The sequence below is a fragment of the Triticum dicoccoides genome, chromosome 2A (assembly GCF_002162155.2).
Source record: "Triticum dicoccoides isolate Atlit2015 ecotype Zavitan chromosome 2A, WEW_v2.0, whole genome shotgun sequence".
NCBI classification, from domain to species: domain Eukaryota; kingdom Viridiplantae; phylum Streptophyta; class Magnoliopsida; order Poales; family Poaceae; genus Triticum; species Triticum dicoccoides.
The window spans coordinates 15,482,599-15,498,708 of record NC_041382.1 but is presented as its reverse complement, the minus strand read 5'-3'; positions in this window follow the sequence as shown (position 1 = coordinate 15,498,708).

Sequence of the window (16,110 nt, the reverse complement as noted above, 5' to 3'; positions counted from 1 at the left end):
TGCTACGGGAATCACAAACTTCAACACAAGTATTTCTCAAATTCACAACTACTCAACTAGCATGACTCTAATATTACCATCCTCATATCTCAAAACAATCATCAAGTATCAAACTTCTCTTAGTATTCAACACACTCATAAGAGAATTTCATTATTCTTGAATACCTAGCATATTAGGATTTTAAGCAAATTACCATGCTATTTAAGACTCTCAAAATAATCTAAGTGAAGCATGAGAGTTCATCTATTTCTATAATACCACCACCATGCTCTAAAAAGATATAAGTGAAGCACTCCAGCAAACGACAAACTACTCCGAAAGATATAAGTGAAGATCAATGAGTAGTTGAATAATTATGCAACTATGTGAAGACTCTCTAACATTTAATAATTTCAGATCTTGGTACTCTATTCAAACAGCAAGCAAAGCAAAATAAAATGACATCTAAGAATAGCAAACATCATGTGAAGAAGCAAAACTTAGGATCAACCGATACTAAACGATAGTTGTTGAAGAAGAAAGGTGGGATGCCTACCGGGGCATCCCCAAGCTTAGATGCTTGAGACTTCTTGAAATATTATCTTGGGGTGCCTTGGGCATCCCAAGCTTGAGCTTTTGTGTCTCCTTAATTCCTCTCATATCACGGTCTCCCTAAATCTCAAAAGCTTCATCCACACAAAACTCAACAAGGACTCATTAGATAAGTTAGTATAAACCATTGCCAAAACCTTATCATACTCTACTGTAGCAAATCACTAAAATTATTATTCAACATTGCATACTAAATGCCTCTGCATATTTAATAGTCCTATCCTCAAATAGAATCATTAAAGAAGCAAACATATGCAAACATAACAGCAATCTTCCTAAACAGGATAGTCCGTAAAGAATGCTGCAACATCCATACTTCCCTAGCTCCAAAAATTATGAAACAAAATTACCACTGTAGTAAATTTATCAGATCTTAATATGCAAAAGGTTTCAACATTTTATCACATTCTTACTTTTCTAGGGAATTATTGCAACAGCGGCAAACTTTCTGTTTTCAAACAGCAACATGTATACTTGTATCATAGGCATAGTAAAGGCTATCAATGCCACTTTTATTCAAATAAAAGATGCAAAAAATTGTTCTAAATAACAGCAAGCAAATCCTAACAAAATAAATTGACGCTCCAAGCAAAACACATATCATGTGGCGAATAAAAATATAGCTCCAAGTAAAGTTACCGATGAACGAGGACGAAGGAGGGGATGCCTTCCGGAGCATACCCAAGCTTAGGCTCTAGGCTATACTTGAATATTACCTTGTGGTGCCTTGGTCATCCCCAATATTAGTCTCTTTCCACTTCTTATTCTATAGTTCATTGAATCCTTACCCAAAACTTGAAAACTTCACAACACAAAACTTAAAAGAAAACTCGTAAGCTCCGTTAGCGAAAGAAAACAAAACACTACTTCAAGGTACTGTAATGAAATCATTCTTTATTTGTATTGGTGTTAAACCTAATGTATCCCAACTTCTCTATGGTTTATAAACTATTTTACTAGCCATAGATTCATCAAAATAAGTAAACAACACATGAAAAACAAAATCTGTCAAAAACAGAACAGTCTATAGTAATCTGAATCAAACGTATACTTATGGAACTCATAAAATTCTCAAATAAATTGCTGGACCTGATTAATTTATCTATTAATCATATGAAAAAATAATTAACTAAATAGCACTCTCCAAATAAAAATGGCAGCACTTCTCGTGAGCGCTAAAGTTTCTGTTTTTGACAGCATGATCAACAAGACTTTCCCCAAGTCTTCCCAAAGGTTATACTTGGCACAAACACTAATTAAAAGAATTAAACCACATCTAAACAGAGGCTAGATGAATTATTTATCACTAAACAGGAACAAAAAGCAAGGAACTAAAATAAAATTGGGTTGCCTCCCAACAAGCGCTATCGTTTAACGCCTCTAGCTAGGCATGATGATTTCAATGATGCTCACATAAAGGATAAGAATTGTAACATAAAGAGAGCATCATGAAGAATATGACTAGCACATTTAAGTCTAACCCACTTCCTATTCATAGGGATTTCATGAGCAAATAACTTATGTGAACAAGAATCAAGTAGCATAGGAAGGTAAAACAAGCATAACTTCAAAACTTTAAGCACATAGAGAGGAAACTTGGTATTGTTGCAATTCCTACAAGCATATATTCCTCCCTCATAATAATTTTCAGTAGCATCATGGATGAATTCAACAATATAACCAGCACCTAAAGCATTCTTTTCATGATCTACAAGCATAGAAATTTTACTACTCTCCACATAAGCAAAATTCTTCTCATGAATAATAGTGGGAGTATCATAAGAGACTTGAATATTATAAATTGTTTCCACATTAAAAGAGTAATGTTCAGAAAATGGGTAACCATAATCATGACAAGTTTTATAAATATAATCCTCACTACTTTTTATAGCATATGTATCATCACAATAATTGTCATAAGTAGGAGGCATGTTATTATCATTATGAGTTTGCATATCAAAATTTGGTAGACTAAAAATATAATCTTAATTAAGCGTAGCATCCCCAAGCTTGGGACAAACATTAATTGCAGCAAATATATTCTCAAATATGTCATCCTCATCAAACATAGCTTCCCCAAGCTTGGGCCTTTTCGTATCATAAGCATAATCACTATCATCATTAATAGCATGGATAGCACCAATAGTATAGCAATCATTATATTCTTCCAAGCAAGTGCCAAAAAGATTTTCAAGATCATAAGAAGTATCATTATCTTCCACAATTATATTTTCATGAGGCACAATAGTAATAGGAGCAATATTATTTGGGAGAGATATCTTTTTACCTCTCTTCCTTTTTCTTTTCTTATTCTTCACCACATCATGCGTGGGTTCAATTCTATTTTTGGAGCTCCTTGTTGATGAGATTGGTTGAATAGGAGGCTCCTCCTCGTTACCTGATTCATCATAAGAAATAATAGGAGGATATTGGGAAGTCTCTTCCCTTTCGTTAGTATTCTCTTCATCTTCTATTTGTTTTCTTTTCTTTATGTAATTGGCAATATAAGGATTTTCAATGCAATTCACCGCACAATACATATAAATATTCTCTAGATCAAAACGAAGAACTTTATCAAGGGCAAATTTTGGAATATCCTCAGTTATACGTTTCATTTCTTCATAACCCAAAAGAAGGCTAAGCTCTTTATGATGCTCCAGGGTAATCAAATTATCACAATATTTGGACACGACTTGATCATGAAACAAATAGCATTGGAGCTTTAAATGACCATGTTCATTGCAAAGTTCACAAGGAGAACGGAAAATATTGAATCTTTCAGCACATTCATCTAGCTCTTCTTGCAACAATTTGGTTTCTAAGTACTTATGCCTCTTGCAATATCTATCTTCCCTATTTGGTGTGTACTTGCAAACCCAGTCTACTCCACAAAAATTGACATGTTTATAGGAGGCATTTTCATCATAACTAGTGCAATCATCATTAGTATTATGGATATTCAAAGAATTCGTACTAACAACATTGCAATCATGCTCATCATTCAAATATTTAGTGCCAAACATTTTATAGATTTCTTCTTCTAGCACTTGAGCACAATTATCCTTTCCATCATACTCACGAAAGATATTAAAAAGGTGAAGCGTATGAGCCAAACTCAATTCCATTTTTTATAGTTTTCTTTTATAAACTAAACTAGTGATAAAACAAGAAACTAAAAGACTCGATTGCAAGATCTAAAGATATACCTTCAAGCGCTAACCTCCCCGGCAACGGCGCCAGAAAAGAGCTTGATGTCTACTACACAACCTTCTTCTTGTAGACGTTTGTTGGGCCTCCAAGTGCAGAGGTTTGTAGGACAGTAGCAAATTTCCCTCAAGTGGATGACCTAAGGCTTATCAATCCGTAGGAGGCGTAGGATGAAGATGGTCTCTCTCAAGCAACCCTGCAACCAAATAACAAAGAGTCTCTTGTGTCCCCAACACATCCAATACAATGGTAAATTGTATAGGTGCACTAGTTCGGCGAAGAGATGGTGATACAAGTGGTATATGGATAGTAGATAAAGGTATTTGTAATCTGAAATTATAAAAACAGCAAGGTAACTAATGATAAAAGTGAGCATAAACAATATTGCAATGCATGGAAATAAGGCCTAGGGTTCATACTTTCGCTAGTGTGAGTTCCCTCAACAATGATAACATAATTGGATCACATAACTATCCCTCAACATGCAACAAAGAGTCATTCCAAAGTCGCTAATAGCGGACAACAAACGAAGATATTATGGTAGGGTACGAAACCACCTCAAAGTTATTCTTTCCAATCAATCCGTTGGGCTATTCCTATAAGTGTCACAAACAGCCCTAGAGTTCGTACTAGAATAACACCTTAAGATACAAATCAACCTAAACCCTAATGTCACCTAGATACTCCATTGTCACCTCAAGTATCCGTGGGTATGATTATACGATATGCATCACACAATCTCAGATTCATCTATTCAACCAACACAGAGAACCAAAGAGTGCCCCAAAGTTTCTACCGGAGAATCACGACGAAAACGTGTGCCAACCCCTATGCATAGGTTTATGGGTGGAACCCGCAAGTTGGTCACAAAAACATACATCAAGTGGCACGTGGTATTCCATTGTCACCACAAATATCCACGGCAAGACATACATCAAGTGTTCTCAAGTCTTTAAAGACTCAATCCGATAAGATAACTCCAAAGGGGAAACTCAATTCATTAGAAGAGAGAAGAGGGGGCGGAGAAACATAAGATCTAACTATAATAGCAAAGCTCGTGATACATCAAGATCGTATCACCTCAAGAACACGAGAGAGAGAGAGATCAAACACATAGCTACTGGTACATACCCTCAGCCCCGAGGGAGAACTACTCCCTCCTCATCATGGAGAGCACCGGGATGATGAAGATGGCCACCGGTGAGGGTTCCCCCCTCCGGCAGGGTGCTAGAATAGGGTCCCGATTGACTTTTGGTGGCTACGGAGGTTTCTGGCGGCGTAACTCCCGATCTATTGTGCGTTCCGGAAGTTTTAGGGTATATGGAGTTATATAGGCAGAAGAAGCACGTCAGGGGAGCCACGGGGGCCCCACGAGGCAGGTGGTGCGCCCCCCCCACCCTCGTGGGCAGCTCCCGTATCTTCTGTCCAAGTCCATCAGGTATGTTTCCTTCCAAAAATAACTTCTCCAGTTGATTTCGTTCCATTTCGACTCCGTCTGATATTCCTTTTCTTCAAAACACTGAAATAGGCATAAAACAGCAAATCTGGGCTGGGCCTCCGGTTAATTGGTTAGTCCCATAAATATTATAAAAGTGGATAATAAAGCTCAATATTGCCCAAAACAGTAGATAATATATCATGGAGCAATCAAAAATTATAGATACGTTGGAGACGTATCAATGCCCAATATATAAGCAGCTTCACCAAGGTCTTTCATTGAAAAACTCTTATTCAAGTATCCTTTTATGCTATTCGGAAATTCTATATCATTTCCAATCAACATTATGTCATCCATATATAATATCAGAAATGCTACAGAGCTCCCACTCACTTTGTTGTAAATACAGGCTTCACCGCAAGTCTGTACAAAACCATATGCTTTGATCACCTCATCAAAGCGTATATTCCAACTCCGAGATGCTTGCACCAGTCCATAGATGGATCGCTGGAGCTTGCATACTTTGTTAGCACCTTTAGTATAGACAAAACCTTCTGGTTGCATCATATACATTCTTCTTTAAGAAATCCATCAAGGAATGTAGTTTTGACGTCCATTTTCCAGATTTCATAATCATAAAATGCGGCAATTGCTAACATGATTCGGACAGACTTAAGTGTCGCTATGGGTGAGAAAGTCTCATCATAGTCAATCCCTTGAACTTGTCGAAAACCTTTTGTGATAAGTCAAGATTTGTAGACAGTAACATTACCATCAACGTCCGTCTTCTTCTTGAAGATCCATTTATTCTCAATGGCTTGCCGATCATCGGGCAAGTCCACCAAAATCCACACTTTGTTCTCATACATGGATCCTATCTCAAATTTCATGGCCTCAAGCCATTTATTGGAATATGGACTCATCATAGCTTCTTCATAGTTTGTAGGTCGCCGTCGTCTAATAACATGACTTCCAGGACATGATAACCGTACCACTCTATTGTGGAACGTGTTCTGGTCGACCTACGAAGTTCAGTAATAACTTGATCTGAAGTTTCATGATCATCAACATTAGCTTCCTCTCTAGTTGGTGTAGGCATTACGGAAACATTTTCCTTTGGTGTACTACTTTCCAATTCGAGAGAAGGTACAACTACCTCATCAAGTTCTACTTCCCCCCACTCACTTCTTTCGAGATAAACTCCTTCTCTAGAAAGGACCCATTCTTGGCAACAAAGATCTTGCCTTCGGATCTGTGGTACAAGGTATACCCAATGGTCTCTTTAGGGTATCCTATGAAGACACACTTATCCGCTTTGGATTTGAACTTATCAGGCTGAAGCTGTTTGACATAAGCATCACATCCCCAAACTTTAAGAAATGACAACTTAAGTTTCTTGCTAAACCACAGTTCATACGATGTCGTCTCAACAGATTTAGACGGTGACCTATTTAACGTGAATGCGGCTTTCTCTAATGCACAACCCCAAAACGATAGTGGTAAATCGGTAAGAGACATCATAAAACGCACCATATATAATAAAGTACGATTACGACATTCGGACACACCATTACGTTGCGCTGTTCCAGGTGGCGTGAGTTGTGAAACAATTCCACACTGTTTTAAATGAAGGCCAACCTCGTAACTCAAATATTCACCTCCACGATCAGATCGTAGAAACTTTATTTTCTTGTTATGATGATTCTCTACTCCACTCTGAAATTCTTTAAACTTTTCAAATGTTTCAGACTTGAGTTTCATCAGGTAGATATAGCCATACCTACTCAAATCATCTATAAAGGTTAGAATAACAATAACCGCCACATGCCTCAACACTCATCCGACCGCATACATCAGTATGTATTATTTCCAATAGGTCATTAGCTCGCTCCATGTTCCAGAGAACGGAGTTTTAGTCATCTTGCCCATGAGGCATGGTTCACAAGTATCAAATGATTCATAATCAAGTGATTCCAAAAGTCCATCTGCATGGAGTTTCTTCATGCACTTTACACCAATATGGCCTAAACGGCAGCGCCACAAGTATGTTGCACTATCATTATCAACTTTGCATCTTTTGGCATCACCATTATGAATATGTGTATCACTACGATCTAGATTTAACAAGAATAGACCATTCATCAAAGGTGCATGACCATAGCAGATATTATTCATATAAATAGAACAACAATTATTCTCGGACTTAAATGAATTATAGTCTTGCAATAAACAATATCCAGATATAATGTTCACACTCAAAGCTAGCACCAAATAAAAATTATTGAGGTCTAAAACTAATCCGAAGGTAGATGTAGAGGTAGCGTGCCGACGACGATCACATCGACCTTGGAACCATTCCCGACGTGCACCGTCACCTTGTCCTTAGCCAATCTTTGTTTATTCCATAGCTCCTGTTTTGAGTTACAAATATGAGCAACCGAATTAGTATCAAATACCTAGGCGCTACTACGAGTAGTAGTAAGGAACACTTCAATAATATGTATATCAAATATACCTTTGTTCACTTTGCCATCCTTCTTATCCGCCAAATACTTGGGGCAGTTCTGCTTCCAGTGACCATTTCCCTTGCAGTAGAAACACTTGGTTTCAGGCTTTGGTCCAGCTTTGGGGTTCTTCACGGGAGTAGCAACTTGATTGCCATTCTTCTTGAAGTTCCCTTTCTTTCCCTTTCCCTTTTTATTGAAACTAGTGGCCTTGTTAACCATCAACACTTGATGCTCCTTCTTGATTTCTACCTCCGTCGATTTCAGCATCACGAAGAGATCGGGAATCGTTTTCATCATCCCTTGCATATTATAGTTCATCACGAAGCTTTTATAGCACGGTGGCAGTGATTGAAGAACTATGCCAATAACACACTCATCTGGGAGCTCAATTCCCAGCTGAGTCAAGTGGTACTCATACCCAGACATTTTGAGTATGTGTTCACTGACAGAACTGTTCTCCACCATCTTGTAGCTATAGAACTTGTTAGGGACTTCATATCTCTCAACCCGGGCATTAGCTTGAAATATCAACTTCAGCTCTTGAAACATCTCATATGCTTCGTGGTGTTCAAAACATTTTTCAAGTCCCGGTTGTAAGCCATAAAGCATGGCACACTGAACTATTGAGTAGTCATCAGATCAAGCCTGCCACACGTTCATAACATTTGCAGTAGCTCCTGCAGCAGGTTTGTTACCTAGCGGCGCATCAAGGACATAATTCTTCTGTGCAGCAATGAGGATAATCCTCAAGTTACGGAACCAATCCGTGTAGTTACTACCATCATATTTCAAATTGGCTTTCTCTAGGAACACATTAAAATTCAGGGGAATGATAGCACGGGCCATTGATCTACAACATAGATATGCAAAACTATTAAGACTAAGTTCATGATAAATTAAGTTAAACTAATCATATTACTAATGAACTCCCACTTAAATTAACATCCCTCAAGTTATCTAAGTGATACATGATCCAAATCAACTAACCCATGTTCGATCATCGCGTGAGATGGGCTAGTCGTCAATGGTGAACATCTCAAGGTTGATCATTGATACGTTTCTGACGTATCTATAATTTATGAAGTATTCATGCTGTTTTATTATCATTCTTGGATATTTTACAATCATTTTATAGCAACTTTATATCATTTTTTGGGGCTAACCTATTGACCCAGTGCCCAATGCCAGTTGCTGGATTTTGCTTGTTTTTTACATTGCAGGAAATCAATATCAAACGGAGTCCAAACACCGCGAAACTTTTTGTAGATTTTTTATCGACCAAAAGACATCCAGTGGGCTAAAGAAGCACCTGGGGGTGCCCTGAGGGGGGCACAATCCACCACGGCGTGCCTGGGGGCCCAGGCGCGCCCAGGTGGGTTGTGCACACCTCAGTGGCCTCCTGCACCCCCTCTTTGCCCTATAAATTACCAAATATTCCAAAAACCCTCGGGGTAACCTAGATGAGAAGTTCCGCCACCGCAAGCCTCTGTAGCTACCGAAAACCAATCTAGACCCCGTTCCAGCACTCCGCCAGAGGGGGAAATCATCACTGGTGGCCATCTTCATCATCCCGACGGCCACCACGATGAGTAGGGAGTAGTCCACCCTCGGGGCTGAGGGTTTGTACCAGTAGCTATGTGTTTAATCTCTCTCTCTCTCTCTCGTGTTCTTGAGATGTCATGATCTTGATGTATTGCGGGCTTTGTTAATATAGTCGGATCATATGGTGTTTTCCCCTCTCTATCTTGTTGTGATGGATTGAGTTTTCCCTTTGAGATTTCATTTTATCGGATTGAATACTTTTATGGATTTGAGAGCACTTGATATATGTCTTGCAAATGAATACTCATGGTGACAATGGGGTATGATATTGATTCACTTGATATGTGTTTTGGCACTCAAACTCGTGGATTCCCGCAGTGTCATTGGGGTAATCTATGCATAGGGGTTGATGAACGTTCTCGTCTTTTGTTTCTCCGGTAGAAATCCTGGGGAACTCTTTGAGGTTCTTTGTGTTGGATTGGGTATTATGAATCTGAAATTATTTGGTGCTATTTTAGTATGAACTCTTGGATAGATCGATCGGAAAGAATAGCTTCGAGGTGGTTTCGTACACTACAAACGATTTGTTCATATGTTCTCTGCTAGATAGGAACTTTGGAGTGATTCTTCGTTGCACGTTGAGGGATGGTTATATGATCCAATTATATTAGCATTGTTGAGAGATTGCACTAGCGAAAGTACGGACCCTAGGCCTCATTTTCAAGCATTGCAATATCGTTTATGCTCCGTTTATCAATTGCTACCTTGCTGTTTTTCTTGTTCCTACTACAAAAACCAATATGTACTATCCATATTACACTTGTATCACCATCTCTTCGCCGAACTAGTGCACCTATACAAATTACCATTGTATTTGGTGTGTTGGGGACACAAGAGACTCTTTGTTATTTGGTTGCAGGGTTGTTTGAGAGAGATCATCTTCATCCTACACCTCCCACAGATTGATAAACCTTAGATCATCCACTTGAGGGAAAATTGCTACTGTCCTACAAAACTCTGCGCTTGGAGGCCCAACATGAGTCTACAAGAATAAAGTTGCGTAGTAGACATCAACCTCTTTTATGGTGCCATTGCCGGGGAGGTGAGTGCTTGAAGGTATATCTTTAGATCTTGTAACTGAATCTTTTAGTTTCTTATTTTATCACTAGTTTGGTTCATAAAAGAAAACTACAAAAAATGGAATTGAGGTTGCATCATATTATTCATCTTTATAATGTCTTTCATGAAAATGATGGAAACGAAAATTGTGCTCAAGTGTTAGAAGAATAAGTTAATAAAATGTTTGGCATGAAATCTTTGAATGATGAGCATGATTGCAATGTTGTTGGTATGAATTCTTTGAATATCCATGATGCTAATGATATGCAAAGCCACAAGCTTGGGGATGCTATGTTTGATGAAGATGATATTTTTAGTCCCCCAAGTTTTGATATGAAAATTTATTATGATGATAATATGCCTCCTATTTATGATGGTTATGTTGATGAAAGTGGATTTGGAGAGGTCATGACTTTATTTAATGACGATTCCACTATTTCAGAAGAGGTTCCAATTGATTATGAGAACAAAGTTTCTATCTATGACGACTATTGTGATGACATGCATGTATGCTATAAAGAATAATGATAACCATGAAACTTGTCATCATGATTTCAATTTTCAATTGGATTACCCCAATCAAGTATCACGTGGTAGTTATTTTGTTGAGTTTGCTCCCACTACTATGAATAAGAAGAATTTTGCTTATGTGGTGAGTAGTAAAATTTATATGCTTGTGCATCATGAAAATAATGATTTATGTGATGGTTATATTGTTGAATTCATTCATGGTGCTACTGAAAATTATTATGAGAGAGGAATATATGCTTTTACATATTTCAATAATACCAAGTTTCCTCTCTATGTGTTGAAAATCTTGAAGTTATGCTTGTTTTGCCTTCCTATGCTAGTTGATTATTGTTCCCATAAGTTGTTTGCTCACAAAATCCCTATGCATAGGAAGTGGTTTAGGCTTAAATGTTCTAGTCATATGCTTCATGATGCTCCTGTTATGTTCCAATTCTTATCTTTCATATGAGCATCATTGAAATCATCATGCCTAGCTAAAAAGCCATTAAAGAAAAGTGCTCGTTGGGAGACAACCCAACATTTACCCCTACCGTTTTTGTGTGTTCACATGATCAGGCTATTATAGTAATCACGTTTTTAAGCTTTTATTTCAATAAAGTACCAAGTAAGACCTTTGGGATGGTCTATGGTGATAGTTGATTTGATCTTACTGAAAAACAGAAACTTTTGCGCTCAGGAAAATAATTCTCATTTTTAACAGAAGCGTGACAAAATGATGATTCTTTTTGCAGAAGATTAATAAAAAAATTCCCAGGATTTCATAATTTTTAAGAATTTTTGGGTAGCAGAAGTATGGTTGGAGTACAGATTACTACACTGTTCTGTTTTTGACAGATTCTGTTTTCAATGCATAGTTTGCTTATTTTCTAGTTTCTATGGCTTATATTGCTCAATATAAATTGTTGAAATGATATGATATAGTAGGAATTGTGTGAGAAAAATTATGAATCTTGTCTTTGACAGTACCAAAGTGAAATGGTTTGCTCTTTATCGTACTAACCTATCTCACGAAGTTCCGTTAAGTTTTGTGTGATTGAAGTTTTGAAGTTTTGGGTGAGATATCGATATGAGGGGAGTAAGGAGTGATAAGAACCTAAGCTTCAGGATTCCCAAGGCACCCCAAGGAAATATTCAAGGAAGATCCGAGCAACTAAGCTTGAGGATGCCCCGGAAGGCATCCCCTCTTTCATCTCCAACATTATCGATAACCTCACTTGGAGCTATGTTTTCATTCGTCACATGATATGAGTTTTACTTGGAGCGTCATTTTATTTTGTTAGGAGTTGCTTGCTTTTATTTAGAATAATGTTCTGCATCTTTCTTTTCAATAAAAATGTCAAGGATAGCCTTCACCATGCTTATTTTGCAAGTCTATATGTTGCTGTTTCAAAATAGAAAGTTTACCGCTGTTGCAAAAATTCCCTAGAAAAGTCAGAATGTGATAAAATGCTGAAACTTTTTGCATATTAAGATCTGATAAATTTTCTACAGTGTGTTCAATTTTCATAATTTTTGGAATTCAATAAGTATTGATACTCTTGCATTCTTTACAGACTGTACTATTTTGGCAGATTGCTGTTATGGTTGCATTGTTTGCATATGTTTGCTTGTTTACTGATTCTATTTGAGGATAGGACTATTAAATATGTAGAGGCATGTAGTATGCAATGTTAAAATATAATTTTAGTGATTTGCTACAGTAGAGAATGACAATGTGTTGCAATGATTTATATTAACTTATCTCATGTAACATCCCAATTTTTATTAATTTGGATGTTAATAGAATCATTCAATGCATATCTTATTTCTTTGCATTTTGGAGTTTTTCAAATATTCAAATGATAGTTTTCCACCCGAGAAAAACAAATGAGAGGGGATAAGATGACTTCCTCAAAATATAAAAAAGAGTGGGAAATTTTATTTTGAATATTACTTTAAGTTTTGGAGTTTTTTTGGTATTTATTTTTATTTGAAAAAATGCATTAATTGCATTAGGAAAATATTTTAAAATGTTCTATGCTTTAGTTAATGTTCATTAGGCTCTAAATATTGCATAGTTATTTTAGAAATTATTGTGGTGTTTTTATTAATTCATTTGAATTATTTAGGGCCACTTTAATGTTCGGTTTTTTTTAAAAAAAACACGCAGCCTGGACCGAAACTGGGTTCGGCCCAGGAGCGCCCCAACCGGCCCAGCTGGCCATTTGGCCCAAGGCCAGCGCCCAGCGCCCGACGCCTTCCGCACCGGTCGACCGCCTGCACCCCTCTCGCTCGCTACCGCCGCCACCACTGACTGGTGGGCCCCGCTCCACCTCATCTCCCCCAACCTCCCACTTGTCCCGCTCGGATGAGCTCGCCGCCGCGCTCCCACAACCGACGGGCAAGGCCCTCGTGGATAACGCATATCCGCGGCCCCCGAGCCCTCTGCCCTCGCCTATAAAAAGGCCAGGACCCCCTCTTCCATCCTCGCTATCTCTCTTCTTCCCACGCCGCCTATACTGCTCGCCGTCGCCGTTCGCATCTCGCCGGAGCCGCGCCACTCCGTCGTCCATTTCGTCGTCTGTGGCACCCCCTAGCTCTCCTTCCTTTATCAATTGGATCCCTGCGACAACGCGCATCGTTTTGACACATTTTTTTGCCCCTAGGTACCGTCGGAGCCGCCGCACCGTCGACGCCGGAGTCGCCGAAGCTTCGAAGGCCGCCGGCTTCGCCCCGCCCCGTCCGGACGTCGCTGACGCACGCCGACACCACCTTCGCGATGCTCAAGCCATGCCGCACCTCCCCATCTTCTTCCCCGATGCCGAGGACCGCCGTAGCCACCGTCCCCCCGTCACCGACGCCGCGCCGCTGTCTTCGTCGTCGCCGGCCACCACCACCACCCACTGTAAGCCGCCGCCCCACTCCCGCCTGTTAAATCGATCCCCGACGGCCCAGATTAGATTAGGTTCGGTTTTTTATTTTGCGAAGAGGTACGTGGTTAACCGCGGTTCCCTTAGACCGTGCGGTTTATTTAAATCGAGCGTCGGTTTTCTTTAATTAGCCACCGCCGTTGTTTTTTTCTTATTTAGCGGCCGTTCGCCGTATAGCCTCCGCAGCGGACACTTCTCGGCCAACCAGGAGCCGCCACGTGGCCAGGGACCTGTTTGTAGTAGTTTTTCTTCACCATTTAGTCCTTGTAAATAGCAGATTAGTCCCTGATCTTAGATTAACCATAACTTTTTAACCGTAGATCCAAACTCGATGAAACCAGCGGCAAATTCTTCGTATTGTTTAGATCTATCCAGTAGCATAGTTTTTGCAAACTTTTGTTAGATTCAAATTTGAATTTATCCAGATACGAATTCAAACTTCAAATAGCCATATCTCCCAAACCGTAGCTCCGATTAAGTTGATTCCTTTTGCATGCTGTCACTGTAGCAAAGCCCTATCACCTGAACCTTTCTCACAATAATTTTCACACACTAGATTCTGCCCTTTAACATTTTTACTAGTATGCATAGTATGCACTACACTTCACATCACTCCTTGAACCATAGGACTATGTTGTTTTGCACTTAGAGTAGTTCTATAGTAGCTTAGTGTGTTGTATGTTCATTTGGTTTTTCCGAGACTTTTTGGCTATGCATGTTCTTTTGGTCTCTGGATTGTTGCTGATGTTTGTTTATCTTCCTTGCGATAGATTGCCCGGAGTGCGAAGCAGAATATTATCAGTCTTTAGAATTCAACCAGTAGTACCAAGGCAAGTTGCATCTTGATCATGTTTCATTACCTATGTTTTTATTATGCACTTAGTTCTTTGCGGTAGGACTGCATGGTAGGAAACTGGTGCCACATGACTTTGCTTTTCACCCAGTAGTTCATTGAGGTAGGTCTGAAACATATAACTTTGTCACCATCGTTTTACTTTATGTTGCTATGCTAAGTAGACGTGGATTGGGGAGTGATCATTGTGAGAGATGAGTGACAATGTAGTAAATAAGACCTAAGTTAAATAATGAACTACCTGGGCGGAAACTTGTGAGAATGGTGGCGAAGTATAGTGGGGCACGCATGGGAAATCCATGGTGGTGCACCACTAGTGGACCGTCTGCTCAGGCTCAAAGAGATCAATCGTATTCTCATGTCTAGAAGCTTACGTGTGCAGCCACATGCCAATATGGGCTCTGGCTTAGTGGAGTAGTTAGTGTGCCCCCTTCTGGGATGGGCTAGCAGATGTAGAATGATGTAGGTGTACCGGCCTATCCGTGGGTTAAGGGGGAACATTTTCGAAAGGCTAAGTCTCGATCTTCCGATCATGGAGGTGGTCGAGTCTTGTGGGGAAAAGTGCACAACCTCTGCAGAGTTTTCAACCTAATCGATTAGCCGTGTCCTGGTTACGGACAACTTGAGCATCTAGTAGTGGAAATGTCGGGAGATCTCCCCACCTTTCATTAAACAGTTGGGTTTTAAATGAAACTTGGGGACGGATGGAGTTGGATTTGTCAACTCAACCTATGCAAATGTGTAGTAGTAGAATAACAATCTTTTCCAATAGGGAAAAACTAGCTTTATGCAAAAAACTAAACTTAGAGCTTTCCACCAGCCAAACTGCATGTAAAAGTAGGTTCATTACACTATGATGTGACTTGCCAATACATTCAATGTACTGACCCATTTGGCTGCAACTTATCACGTTGCAGATATATCCGACGAGGATTAAGGTGCGATAGGTCGATGTTCTACACTCAACCTTGCTCGTGGAGTTGGACTCATTTACTTCTTTGCTTCCGCAGTATTTGCTTATTGGCTTTATGCCCTATTTTGTAATACATGTATTGCTCCTGGACTATCGATGTAATAAAGGGATGTGTGTTATTTCTATTATTTCATCGAGTACTGTGTGTGCTAGCAAGTCGATCCAGGCACTAGCACAGTAAGCACAGAGACTTCGACTCTTACCGAGTCGGGTCGCTACAAGATGGTATCCGAGCACACGTTGACTGTAGGACGTGACCCATAGAAATGGAGAAAAGCCATAGGATAAAAACTATAGTTTTCATTTTCCATATATATCCTTTGGTCTCGTACCTTCTCTACTTCAATACTAATTTCTTCTCTTTTTCAAAATGTAGATGTCATCCGCCCTTGTTGAGTTCGAGTAGCCCGATGAGACCATGCCCTTTGGAAGGCAGCTG